Below are 14,542 nucleotides of genomic sequence, written 5' to 3'. Positions count from 1 at the left end.
TTTAAGTGGCGGGGGAAAGCTAGGAAGAACGGTTGATATGCTAACTGGCAAAGTCAGAACTCAAAATCCATGTAAAAAGGAGACTGAGATCAACAAAACCAAATTTAACGGAGGAAAAAATATAGCATTTTACATTTAGAGTTCAGTAACTTAAGTGGACAAATATAAATGGGAAGGGGATATACAGCTTTAATCATGCAATAAACATTTACTGAGTAATATACTCTGCTGCGCACTGGGGATCGCAAGTCCCCAGTCTCAAGAAGCTCATATTCAAGAGAGACACACAGATAAGAACAGAGCTGTGAACAGTGTGATAACTGACCGAGGTGTGTATTGTGTATTATAGGACCTCTTAGGAGAGCTACCCAGCCTAAATAGGGGTGGGAAGAGGTAGTCAGACACTCTTCTTCAGGGCAGCACCCAAACTGTCTTGAAGAATGAACAGGCTTTAATCAGAAAGGGATGGGGGGAAAGGAGGTAGGAACATTCTGTGCAGAGAGTACAACATGTGCAAAATTAATATCTGCAAATTGTTCCCTAAGGATGCAGCCAGTACCATTAGCAAAGCCATGTCTGCCATTCCAGTAAATACATATTTCATTTTTTAGATGTTAGGAGGTCATCACTAGGTTTTAACCTGGGAATTACATGATCAAATGGTATTTTAGAAACTTCACTCTAGCAACTGTTTGGAGAGCAGACTATTCATAGAGGAGATTGAGAAGAAGGCAGTTGAAAGGCTGCTGCAAGTGACAAATGACAATGGTTTAAACTCAGAAGTAACAGGGTATCCAAGGAGACAGATTTGAGAGAGATGAGTGGTGGAATCAACAATCTGATTCATTAGATGTAAAAGGATGAAGGGAGTGGCAATAAGGCTGGCTCTTAGATCTGGCTAGGTGACAAAGTAAGGGGAGAGCAGAGGAAGAGTCTAAGAATAAAGAAAATGAACAGGTTTAGAGAGTGGGGAAAGAGGCAGATGAATTTGTTTGAAAATGAAAGCAAGTTACTCAATATGCCTGAATGCAAGGTGAATTTACTTTTCCAAAGTTATTCCTCAGAGAAGAAATAGTAACTTCATATTAAATCCTCTTTCAAAAGGTTTTCATATCATGAAGTACTTTCTGAATTTCTATTTTGAACAAATTATTGTTTGGGGAAGGGAAATAAACCAGAAACTACCTCAAACTGTTGCTGGGTTTGCACATTACTAGAGGCCACCTGATAGATGGTATTGGTTTAAAAGAAGCAAAGAAATTTAACACAGACTTAAATTTTCCTGAGAGCATACCTTATATTTACAAATTTGGATGTTATAAATTTCAAAAAGCATCACAATGATTAAGTAGTTATGCTGTGGAGAGCACAAATACATACCCACAAATTAAAAAACAACTATCTTAATATTGTGCAAGTAGAGACTTGGCACAGGGAACTTCCCCCATTCCTGGCCTCAGATCCATTTAGGGACTTCCCAGTGCAGTCACCTCAGGGCCTGGCTCCACCTCTTCAGTGATTACTCCTGGAGAAAAGGACCTATTTGATTGATGCCTTTGGTAGAAAGAACTGAGCCTGCTCAGTTAGCCACTTCTCGGCTTGTCTTGTCTTTGGTAGTGGCCTGTCCTCAGGAGGTCCAAATTCTCTGATTATATATGACATAAGCTTACAGGGCACAGCCTGCATGAGAGGTCTACAGCTGACCAGCTCATCTGTAACTACCACACCAGTCCCTGCCCTTTCAATGTAGAGGGAGGCATTAGACGGCCACAGATGATGATGATGATGATGACGATGAGAGCTGGAATTTATTTTAAATGTATTATGTGCCAGACACTCTATATGCTTCATATATATTAAGTGTCTTAGTCCACTTTGTGCTGCTGTAACAGGATACAAGAGACTGGGTAATTTATAAAGAAAATAAATTTATCACAGTTCTAGAGGCTGGGAAGTCCAAGATAGAGGGGCCGAGGGCCTTCTTGCTTCATCATAACATGGCAGAAGGCATCACATAATGGAGGGTGCCAAACTCATCCTTTTATAAGGAACCCACTCCCATGATAATAGCATTAATCTATTCATAAGGCAAAGCTCTCATGACCTAATCACCTCTTAAAGGGCCCACTTCCCAACACTGTGGCATTGGGATTAAGTTTCCATCAAATGAACTTCATGGGACACAGTCAAACTATATCATTAAGTCACTTAATATCCATAGCAATTCTATTAGATACCTACTCAGTTAAAGAAACTGAGGCATTGAAATTAAAAAACTTGCTCAAAATCACACGAGTGTAGTGAGTGATGAGGCTGGAATTTCAGCCCATTTTTCTCACTTTTAGCCACTGTACTATACTACCCTTTAACTGATTTAACCAAAAGTTGTTTATGATTATCAAAGTTATATATGCATATAGCATAAAAAATCAGATTTTTATAAAGCATATTAATAAAAAGTAGCATTCCCCTGCCCCACTCCCTCTTACCTAAAGGCAACTACTTTTAAGTCTTTTAGCTATTTCTTAAGATTATCTTCATATTTTGAAACAGCATACTTATATGGCTATATTTTGAGTTTTCAAACTTAGGTTTTAACTACAGAACTCTTCCTATGGAAGATGAAGATTTAACTCTTTTAAACGATCCCTTTTCTCATCCCATTAACGTAGGCATAAGTAGAGGAAGACAATTATTTCAAATTTATGAGATTGTGGAGAATTTAAAAATTATCTAGCTGTTTAATATTTAATCGCAACATATATTGTTTTTAAAAGTCAAAAGGTATGTTATTCCTTACAGAGCTCAGAGTAATAAAGAGTAATAGAGGTCATTCTAGACAGCTACAATATCCCCCTTTCCTTGAAGAGAAGAGAAAGAACTGTTTATTCCATTCAAAGGGGTGTTTCTCTGAGTACAGTAATATAGATAAGTCTAGGACAAATCCCAAAGTAAAATTTCTGGTTAATCTCAAACCATCACCCCCCTCTGTAGCCCAGCACAGAACTCTGTATACATTTTCCCTACAGTTTTGTGCTAATATTTATTAAGTGCTTACTATATGCCAGGCACTGTTTAAGTGCTTTATATACATCACTCATTTAATCCTCACAACAATCCTGACTGAAGTACTCTTTTTCTCCTTACATAAATTAGGAAACTTAGGCAAAGAGTGGTTAAACAACTTGCCCAAGGGCACACAGATATAGAGGAGAGGAAGGGAGCCCAGATAGCCTGGAGCACATGTTCTTTACCACTGCACACTACCCACCAGAAGCAGCCCCAACGTCTGAGTTAAAGAAAACCTTTGAAGACATTCGGAGTAGCTCTTCCTAAAACTATCATGTACAAACAAGTCTTAATATTCTAAGAAAGTATCAACCCACACAGACAAGTTTCTACCTAACAGGCTGATTTCTATCTCAGTGATTCAAATGCCTCCTTGCTCCTAACTCTTGGCCTCCCAAATTGATAACACCTGTCCTAAGTACCAACTAAACAAAGATCTCCTGATAACAGCATTCCTAGCCACAAGTAATTCTGCCAGGGATTAACTTATTATTGAATAGCAGAAAATTAAGAGATAAGAACATTTAAACTGCCAAGATAAACCATAAACTGCGTATATAGGCTGGGTTGCAAGTCAAGCCTCTCACTCACATTGTCAGGCTAGATATCAGACCCTTCAAACCCATTGTACACACTGGGTCACAGACCCCTCGTATACAGGACACGAGCTAGGTAATTGGAAAAGATCCTGGGAGCCACGGGCCAGGTTGACGTGCTTCATTCTGACACGAGCTCAGCCCTCAGCTTCCTCAGCAGCAGCCTTCAGCAGATCCAGCCAGCAGCAGCAGTGGTGGCCTCCCAGGGGCCCTGACAGCAACAGCTTGCAGTGATAGCCTCAGGCAGCAGTGGTGGCCCCCTCAGGGGACACGGGGATCAGAGTCATTCTCTTTTATGCTTAAGTCCGATAACCCAGGAACACCTGGCTGCCCATGCACATCTACATCAGACAATAGTCAAGGAACACCTGGGCACACGTGCACAGTTAACATATTTACATCAAATGCGGCAAGATTCCAAACAGCCAGGGATCCTGACCATTTACTTTCACTTTCCTTACATACATTTCTCTTCAACAGTGGATATGGGACCTGGATCATCTTTAATACGAAAGAGTTTGTTAAGACAAGGTGAGAAGATAAATGAGGGAAAAAATAGCTTAAAAGAAAGGATACCAAGACCATTCATCTTTTGCTCTGCTCTACTACATTCTAGAAATCTTGATCTTCCTGCCATAGCATGAAAAAAAAAGAAAGATTTGTCTCAAAATTATCTCTGCCATTCTGTTTAATATCAAAATCAAATTTAGGCATCTATTGAAAGTATAGCAGTGAAAAGGTAGACTGATGATAAAGTAAGGCCCAAGGATGGGTGTGATGTGATACTTAGAGTCTGTTGATCTAAAAGAAACTGAGGCCAAATACATATAGCAAGGACTTATTGAGTTAATATGATGATTGCAACCAGGGAGATGCATCAGGTCATCTCGAGAAATGCATTCCAAAGAGGGCCAGCAGAGCTTAGCATTTTATAATCACAAGAAGGCAGAAAAATCAAAGGAGACAGGTAGAAGGACAGCTCTCCTAATCACTTCATCATTTTTTCTATTGATTGTACATGACGTAGAGATTTGGGATTGTTACTAGGTTACATCCTACATGAAGGGATCTAGGGTAAGGGTTATAAGAAGCAAACAAAATTAGGTTATTTTATGGCTTTCTGGTACCATTATGTCTGCTTCTAAGTAAAATGGTCTTATGATAACATTTTCGAGGACAGGTGGAGGTGACTGCTGGCTTATCCCAAATGTCCAAAGGCACTATAATTTAGCTGACCTGGTCAGAGCAGATTTTTTTGTTGAAGACCCACTAGATGAACCCCTGCCCTGGACCCTGCAGATCATAAATATACACTGCCGTACAAATCTTATTAAAAGAAAACATGGATACTCGGCACTGACTCAATGAGACTTACCCTAAACACTTGCTCTTGTGCAGGCCCCAGAGAAGCACATCTCTATATCTGTTGTTCTAAGTACACAAAGCAAAAAGGGATTTCTTCTAAAAGCCATAAAGTTGGGGCCATGCCACTGCCAGACTCAGAGACTGACACTGCTTTGGTGTGTGAAGAAGACTTGAGCAGCCGAAGCACCTTAAGTAAGAGAAAAGCAAATTAACTTATCAAATCCTTCCCTGAGTGAGCACGAATGCAATAGATTCTTACATAATGAGGTTTCCAAGTAGTGCTGAGTGTTCATTTTCTTGCTTCCTATTTCAATTCATGGTTCTGATTATACTCACTAATTAGCATGGTATTTACAGCCATTGTACATGGAGAGGAACATTTTACAGTATTAAACAATTCACATTACTCTTACATACTTACATATGTTGGTGGACCAGTACAAGTGAAATATGATACTGATTATTTATATTGGAAATTAATAAACACTGAATGCTAGAACAGGTATGATTTTACAAAAGTATTTAATAAGACTTCATTAAATTTAAAAACAAATCAAATTCAGCTATAAATACTTTTTTATTTAAAAGTTAAAATCCTTGAATTACACTCTGTATTTTGCCTTTTGATTTTTTCTCATGTAATTATTTTAATGAGATATTATTCACATACCATAAAACTCAACTTTTTAAAGTATACAGTTCAATGGTTTTTAGCATATTCACAAAGTTGTGCAACCATTATCATTATCTAATTCCAGAACATTTTCTTCACCCAAAAAGAAACCCTGTGTCCATTAGCAGTCACTGCCATTCCTCCTTCCCCTAGCCCTGGCAACCACTAATCTACTTTCTGTCTTTATGGAATTGCCTATTTTATTTTATACAAATGAAATCATATACTGTGTAGCCTTTTGTGTCTGGCTTCTTTCATTTAGTATAATGTTTTCAAGGTCCATCAATATTGTAGCATGCATGAGTACTTCATTCCTTTTTGTTTTTGGATAATATTCCATTTATGAATATACCACATTTTGTTTACCCATTCGTCCATTGATGAACATATGGATTATTTCCACTTTTCAGCTATTATGAATAATGTTACTATGAACATTTGTGTATAAGTTTTTATGTGCACATATCTTTCCAATTCTCTTGGCCAAATGCCTAACAGTAGAATTGCTGTCATATAGTAACTCTTTGAGGAGCTGCCAAACTATTTTCCAAAGGGGCTGCACCATTTTACATTCTCACCAGCAGTGTATGAGGGTTCTAATTTTTCCACATCCTCACCAACATTTATTACTGTTCTTTTTTTACTTTAACCATCCTAGTGGGTGTTAAACTATATCTCATTACTTCTATTTGCATTTCCCTAATGACTAATGAAGTTGAGCAACTTTTCATATGCTCATTGGCCATTTATATCTTCTTTGGAGAAATGTCTATTCAAATCCTTTGCCCTTTTTAAAACTGTATTGCTTGCTTTTTATTGTCAAGTTGTTAGAGTTCTTCACATACTCCAATACTAGTCTTTTAAGATTTATGATTTGCAAAAACTTCTCTCCCATTCTGTGGATTCTCTTCTCATTTTCCTGATATTGTTCTTTGAAGCACAAAAGTTTTTTAATTTTGATGAAGCCCAAGTAATCTATTTTTTCTTTTGTTGCTGGTGTTTTTGATGTCATATCTAAGAAACCATCACCTAATCCAAGGTCACAAAGATTTATACTTATGTTTTCTTCTAAGAGTTTTATAGTTTTAGCTTTTATAGTTAGGTCTTTAATCCATTTTGAGTTAATTTTTATATATGATGTGAGGTAAGGAATCTAACTTCATTCTTTTTCATGTGGCTATCCTGTTGTTGTAGCACCATTTGTTGAAAAAACTATATTCTTTCCCCCATTGAATTGTCTTGGCTTACTTTTTTACCTTAATTTTTAATATTTAGAAGAAAAGTAATAATATTTTGAAAATAAAACTTTTATTTTTTTACAGCTTCATTGACATGATTGTTATGCAATAAACTGCACATAAAGTATTTAATGAGAAGTTCTGATATATGTATGCTCCTGTGCATACTGTCACGATCAAAATGAACATATCTATCATCCCAAAAGTTTTCTCATGCCCCATTGTACTTCCTCGCTCCTACCCCTCCATAGGCAACTGCAGATCTATAAATTAGTTTGCCATTATAGATTAGTTTGCATTTTCTAGACTTTTATATAAAAGAAATCATACAGTAGGTGTTGTTTTTTATTTTTATATTTGTTTTAATTTACATCTTTGATGAAAAGTATTCAAATATTGTGCTTCAAATACAATTAATTTTTTAGAGCAGTTTTAGGTTCACAGAAAAATTGAGAAGGTATAGAGATTTCCCATACGACTCCTGCTCCCCTCCACATACACAGCCTCCTCCATTATCAACATCCCCCGTCAGAGTGGTACATTTGTTATAATTGATGAACCTACACTGACACATCATTATCACCCAAAGTCTATAGTTTACATTAAAGTTCACTCATGGTGTTGTACATTCTATGGATTTGTACACATATATGAGAGGTCTTCAAAAAGTTCACGGCAAGATTCATATTATCTTTTAATTCTATTTTTTCTACAAACTTTTTGAAGTACCTCATATAATAACATGTCCACCATTACAGTATCAGATAGTGTCACTGCTGTAAAAATGCTCTGTGCTCCACCAATTCATCTCCTACCCACCCCCCATTCCCTGACAACCACTGATCTTTTACTGTCTCCATAGTTTCATCTTTTTCAAAATGTCTTAAAGTTGGAATCATAAGTATATAGCCTTTTCAACTTGGCTTCTTTCACTTAGGAATATGCATTTAAGGTTCTTCCATGTCTTTTCATAGCATGATAGCTCATTTCTTTTTAATGCTGAATAATATTCCATTTCTGAATGTACCACAATTTATCTATTCACCTACTGAAGGTTACCTTGGTTGCTTCTGAGTTTTGGCGATTATTAATAAAGCTGCTGTAAACATCCCTGTGCAGGTTTTTGTGTGGCCATAAGTTTTCAGCTCCTTTGGGTAAAAACCCAGGGAGTGAAAATGCTAGATCATATGATAAGAATGTATTTAGCTTTATAAGGAACTACCAAATTATCTTCCGAAGTGGCTGTACCATTTTGCATTTCCACCAGCTACAAATGAGTGTTCCTCACCAGGATTTGGTGTTTGCATCGTTCTGGATTCTGGCCATTCTAATAGCTGTGTAGTAGAATCTCACTGTCATTTTAATTTGTATTTTTCTGATGACATATGTTGTGGAGCATGTTTTCATCTGCTTATTGGACTTCTGTACATCTTCTTTGGTGAGATGTCTGTTTAGGTCTTCAGTACATTTTTTAGATCAGGTTACTTGTTTATACTTATTATTGCGTTTTAACCGTTCTTTGTATACTTTGGATTAACAGTCTTTTATCAGACATGTCTTTTGCAAACACTTTCTATAAATCTGTGACTTGTTTTCCCATACTCTTGACATTGTTTGTCATAGAGCAGAAGTTTTTAATTTTAATGAAGTCCAGCTTATCACTTATTTCTTTCATGCACTGTGCCTTTGCTCTTAAGTCTAAAAAGTCATTGCCATTCCCAAGGTCATCTAGGTTTTCTACTGTTATCTTCTAGGAGTTTTATAATTTTGTGTTTTATATTTAGGTCTATGATCCATTTAGAGTTAATTTTTGAAGGGTATAAGGTCTGTGTCTAAATTCATTTTTTTTATATGTGGTTGTCCTGATGTTCTAGCACCATATGTTATACCGTTTATTTGTTCCAGTCTCTTGCCTTTGCTCTTTTATCAAAGACCAGTTAACTGTATTTACATGGACCTATTTCTGGGCTCTCTGTTCTGCTCCATTGATCTATTTGTCCGTTCTTTCACCAACACTACACTGTCTTGATTACTGTAAATTTTTAGTTAGTCTTGAAGAAGGGTAGTGTCAGTCTTCCATCTTTGTTCTTCTCCTTCAGTATTGCGTTGGCTACTCTGGGTCTTTTGCCTCTCCACATAAACTTTAGAATCAGTTTGTCAATATCCACAAAATAACCTGCTGTGATTTTCTTTGGATTACTTTCTATCTACATATAAGATGGGAAGAACTGACATTTTGACAATATTGAGTCTTCCTATCCATGAACACGAATATTTCTCCATTTATTTGTTCTTCTTTGATTTTTGCCATCTGAGTTTTATAGTTTTCCTCATATAGATCGTATACATATTTTGTGAGTTTATACCTAAGTGTTTCATTTGTGGGGATGCTAATGTAAATCGTATTGTGTTTTTAATTTCAAATTCCACTTGTTTACACTGGTTACAATTATATTTTATTTGTTTACTCCTTAGATCATTACTGTGATAAGATGCTGTTACTAGAACACCAAAATATCTTGACTATAGTAATGTAATTAGTGATTTTCTTGAAATAAAGGTAAATAATTTCATAGGATAAGTACATAATAATTTGCTAATGTCTTTAGTTTATTATTCATCCCAGCATCACAGCTATATCAAAAGAATACTAAAACATGTGAAATAATAATTGAATTCTGTCATCTTTGATATTTTGCTGACTTTCAATTATTTAATACCATAATTTTATATACTTTCTAATTTTTTATGAAGGCTTGTTTGTCAAGGTAGCAAACATACTTTGTTTTTTGGTTATACCTCCATAGACATAGGGATCTAAGTACTTTAGAAGTGTGCTGGGTTGGCAATGTTCTATTTCTTTTCTTTTTTAAATAACTGGATTTTGCTTAACTCAGTAGTTTACATATGACAGCCCCAAACCCAGCACTTGGTTTGTCTCTTCTGACTTTGTTATTATTTGAGTATCTTTGTCAACAGAGACCATTTCTCCCAATAGCATACGTAGTTTGATCCTCATCCAGTATGGGTAGGCCCTCAAAGACCCTGGCCCTTGTAACTGGGCCCTCTCGTTTGACTACGCCCATGTCTGTTTGTGCTGGGCTCTGCCGGGTCCTGTCACTCCTGAAGTGTCCTTAGAACAAGAAGACCAAACAAGCTCCATGTGATGTGCCAACTCTGAATAAACACGAGACACTGCTTGGAGCCCCGGGTTGAGGGTTGGGAAGCAGGCTGTGTCTGGGTTCCATTACAAAGAATGCTGTGATCAGCTAGAATGTCTGCCATGGCAATACCCATTAGAAGCATTTAGAAGGGGGGTGAAATAGGGGGTGGGGCTCAGAAAGGAACAAGGTGTATTTTCTATCCTTACATGAGGTGGTGGTTCTGCTACCCAGGCTATGTTGCCTTGTTGGCCAGGTAGCTGAGGAGGCAGTCTGAAGGCCACAAAGATGCAAGTGGCTTCCCTGGAGCCTAGAAAGAACAACATAAAGCCCCAAGCTAGAGGGAGCATGGAAAGGCATCCGACACAGGGTCTGGCAGGAGGTCTACACGTTGCAGACCATGCTGGCATTAGGTCCTTATCCTCTGGAGTCCAACTCATCCAGGTGAAGATAGCTGGCTGGCCTCAGAGGGTTAGATGCAACTTGAGGGTAAAAACATGTTTACATGGCACTTACACAGAAATGGCCTTTATCTGTGGATAAACTTTCAAAACTTTCCATCCAAACTAAAAAGGTTTATTTTCTATGTGCTACCAAGAAATTCAAATTGAGTAAAAGAACAGTCTTACTTTAATCAAGTTCCAGAATAAGGGTACACAGCTTCAAAAAGCACTGTCACAGCAGAAGATGTGAGGGCGTTTGTAAAACAATGTTTTTAAAAAACACCAAAGGGACTAATATAACCCCACTTTGCCTTCCACTTCCCCTTGATGCCACTCCATACCCAGAACCGGGAGGCTACTTTATCCCTCTGACTTTGGGAATACCATAATGCTCCTTGAGTGCATCCAGGATCTGCTGAAGTCCTCCACTCCCTGCTCGTGGGTTTAGGATGCTTTCTTCAGGATTCTTCCCATTTGCCATTTCTCCTGCAACTTCTCAAAGACCACCTGGGCTGGGTCCACTTATCCAAGCTGCGCTGATTCACCTCCTTATTCTTTTTGCTTGTTCCCATTGCTTCCAGGAGTCTCACCTCATGTTTGTCCTTCTTTTTCTTCTTCTGCTTGGTCACACCAAGCTCTGTGATGCCTTTCAGCTTCAGTGGCCCGTTTTGGACCTGCTCATAGGCCACTATGGTGCCTGCCTGCATTTGGGTAGGTAGACTACCACAATGTTTTGTTTCTTGATGAGGGTGTTCATAATTATTCTTCAAACTATACAGTATGTTTTTGCACTTTTCTATACACAGATCACATTTCACAGTAAAAAGCATGGGGGTAGATGGAGAGGGAAAAGCATTCAGAAGGTTACACAGTATGTGAGCCTGATGGAACATAAATTTTCTAAACATGGTATAAAGTATGGATGAAGTAGAGTCAGTATGTTCACTTTGTTTACATATAAATTCAGCTTTTGGAGGATTTGAGGCAAGCCATGTAATTCTCCTGGATCCTCTCTCCCTGAGGCAACCAGGGACCTTCTTATAATACATAAACTCTAATACTGTCACAAGAGGTAGGAGGGAACCAAGGGAAAAGAACATTCAAAGAGCACCCAATGGACCAGGCATAGGGCCAAGTGTTTTACATATCCATATGTCATTAAATCCTTGAAGCAACCCTGCAAGACAGAGAATACTAACTTCATTTCATTGGTGGGAAAGCTGGGGATCACAAAGATTAAGTAATACTCCAAAAGGCCACAGGGCTGGTGAGTAGTAGAACTGGCTGAAGGCCAATTCTCTAAACATTCATTCACCAAATATACCAAATTTATTGATTTATCAGTGGTGAAGGAACCATCCAGGACACGGAAAAACAGATTAACTATCCACTGAATAAGACAACCAGCTAGATTTCAAAGACCAGAGTCTAGTCTTAGTACCTTGATATCACATACAACTACCTCCCTTCCTGAACACACTCTCGCCATCCTTACTACCACATTTATTTATTCATTCCAACTCTTATAAGTGGTATAATTTTTCTGAAATCTCCAACTTTTCTACAATGTTAATGTACAATTTTTAAAAGTATTTGGTTTACTTTATGCTTATATAATGTTTACCATATGCCAGACACTGTTTTAAGTGTTTCACAAATATTGACTCATTTAATCCTCATAACAACACTATGAGGAAGGCATTATTAGTACTCCCTTTTTACCTAAGGAAACCAAGGCACAGAGAGATTAAGTAACTTGCCTAAGATTACACAGCTAGTAAACAATCCAGCCAGGATTCAAAAACAGGCAGTTTGGATCATGCTCTTAACCAGTATACGTTGCCACCTGTCTATTAAAAAACATTATCCTGGTAGGAAAAAAAAAATTACTATTGTAGTAGATTCAATCAGAGCAGAGATGGGCGGATGGGAGTAAAGATAATAGCTACATGGAACCCAAGTCTAAGACCCAGAGTGGTGGGGGTATGCACTCAAAGAAATAAAGGTATCCAGTAAGCAGCAGCAGCAGAAGTGAATGACCTTTCTGTCTAGTAAGGCTGCAGCCTCCCCGAGAGCAGATATAATACCTACCAGGCCACAAGGCAGCTCTACACATGCACAGCAGGATGTCTGGTGCTGCGAGTACAACAGTGGTCATTCAGTGGAGCTCCCCAGAAAAGGCAGAGGCCACCAAAAAAAGAACAGCTTGGGGAAAGATGCTTCTAAATAATGTTTATACATAAACACAAAGGAAATGGCAACATGTCAGTGAACAGGTTCACTGAAGACTGTCTCAGCTATCTACTAGAGGCCACATAAACAAGTTTCCATAGTAGAGAAGAAAGGCTTTATGTTAGTTTAACAGGAAGAACTTCTGCCCCAGAAATCTCACCACTGTGCTGTGGTGGCATTTCATTTAGAACACATTCCCCCCGACCTATATATATGCTAAAGTACTAACATTTGTCTCATATTTTTGTTATGATAAAAGGGGGGGAGGGTGTCATAGAGCATACAAAAAAGTGTTTAAAAGCAAACTACATATTCTAATATAAAGATTGTGTCTCACAATTAAATATTGCAGTTAATAAGTCCAACATAGGCTTCCTTAATTTAAAAAATTGTTATGGTTTCAACTTAATACAAAACCTGATTTTGGAACTCCAGTTATATCAATTATTTTTCTGGTGTTTTCATGTGTAAGATGACCTCAATCAGACCAAAACTAATATGCCAAAGACAAAAAAAAAAAAAAATTGAATTTTGCTTATTTTTTGAAGGAGAAAGAAGGAAACAATTAACTATCACTCATCTCAGGCCTTCTCCATACACGTTTAACAAGATCCATTCTTTGTCCTGTTGCCTTTCACTCAAGTTATCTCTTGTCACATCTAGAAAACCAAGAGAAAAAAGGCAATTTGGATGGAGGAGCTATCAGTAAAGATCCTGAATATGGGATTCCATCCTAAGGGTGTTTGGAGTTATATCAAGGAGGCCTTTGAATGCCATATGGCTAGTCTGTAGTTATACAAATTTGAAACTTAAAAACCACTTCAAGTTAAACTGAATTTAAATATAGAATAACAGCTTTATCACTAAAATAGTATTTATCAAGTACTCTGTTCATCTACTGACAAAATTGGGTTTATAAACAATAAGTAACTATTAAACATAAAGCCACTGAAAAGAACAAAATATTAGTAATTTTAACAAACTATAATGCGCTGCCTGTTCACTAAAGATTTAACCTCAGTTAAGCACCATTATCAGGTAAGGATTGTTTTTCCTCTTTTCTAACACTGAACTCAACCAGCTTGCTAGTTTCACATAGCTTCCAAATCACTGTAGTTTTCCATTTTCCCCCTGGCTTTCTTGGAAGCCTGACAGACTGCCTGGAAATATGAACTTTCCAAGGTCCAAACACACAGCTATTCCTTCCAAGGCCAGTTCCAAAACTGATGGGAGCTGCCTGGTAGGCATCACCCAATCAATTATTAATATTGTAATCTTTTCCTTTTCACTGGAGAGAGTTACTGCTTAACTTTAGTACCTGTTATAACAATGTTAAATGAAAAATGAGGAGATATTCTATAATTATAACTATATAAGAATTACACACATATAAACACAAGAACTGGAAGTGAATGTGAAAAAAAATAAAAACAATTTGTTGGGGTAAAGATTTTTCTTGATTTACGAATTTTTATTAGTATCATTATATTTTTTGTGCAACAAAAAAAACCACTACAGAGGTAATAATCACAATCTGTCATTGTTAAGAGACAATACACACTCTTTTGAGGAAACAGATATTAGTTCTCTACTCAATAAATAGCCTTCCTTAATTCATTTCACTTCAAGTGGTACACAGATGGAACTCTGGAATAAAAAGATTTACAGTTTGGTGTTATACAGTTAACTTCTATATTTCTTCTTCAAACCAACCAGTGTAACTTGATCAGCTGGTCTTCCTTCTCCAATAGAAGAGCACTCTCCC

The 14,542-nt window shown here is 37.3% G+C and overlaps 1 protein-coding gene and 1 pseudogene across 1 annotated transcript in view; both read right to left on the bottom strand.

The window, feature by feature from the left end:
• Positions 1-14,542, bottom strand: part of SLC16A10 (solute carrier family 16 member 10) — a 125,044-nt gene that overhangs the window by 71,082 nt on the left and 39,420 nt on the right. The gene's annotated exons all lie outside the window — the stretch shown is intronic.
• Positions 10,901-11,252, bottom strand: LOC134378173 (protein FAM32A-like; annotated as a pseudogene).

The sequence above is a fragment of the Cynocephalus volans genome, chromosome 5, assembly GCF_027409185.1.
Source record: "Cynocephalus volans isolate mCynVol1 chromosome 5, mCynVol1.pri, whole genome shotgun sequence".
Classification (NCBI taxonomy): Eukaryota; Metazoa; Chordata; class Mammalia; order Dermoptera; family Cynocephalidae; genus Cynocephalus; species Cynocephalus volans.
Note: the sequence above shows the minus strand (reverse complement) of the source record. Positions and strands in the feature narration are given on the sequence as shown.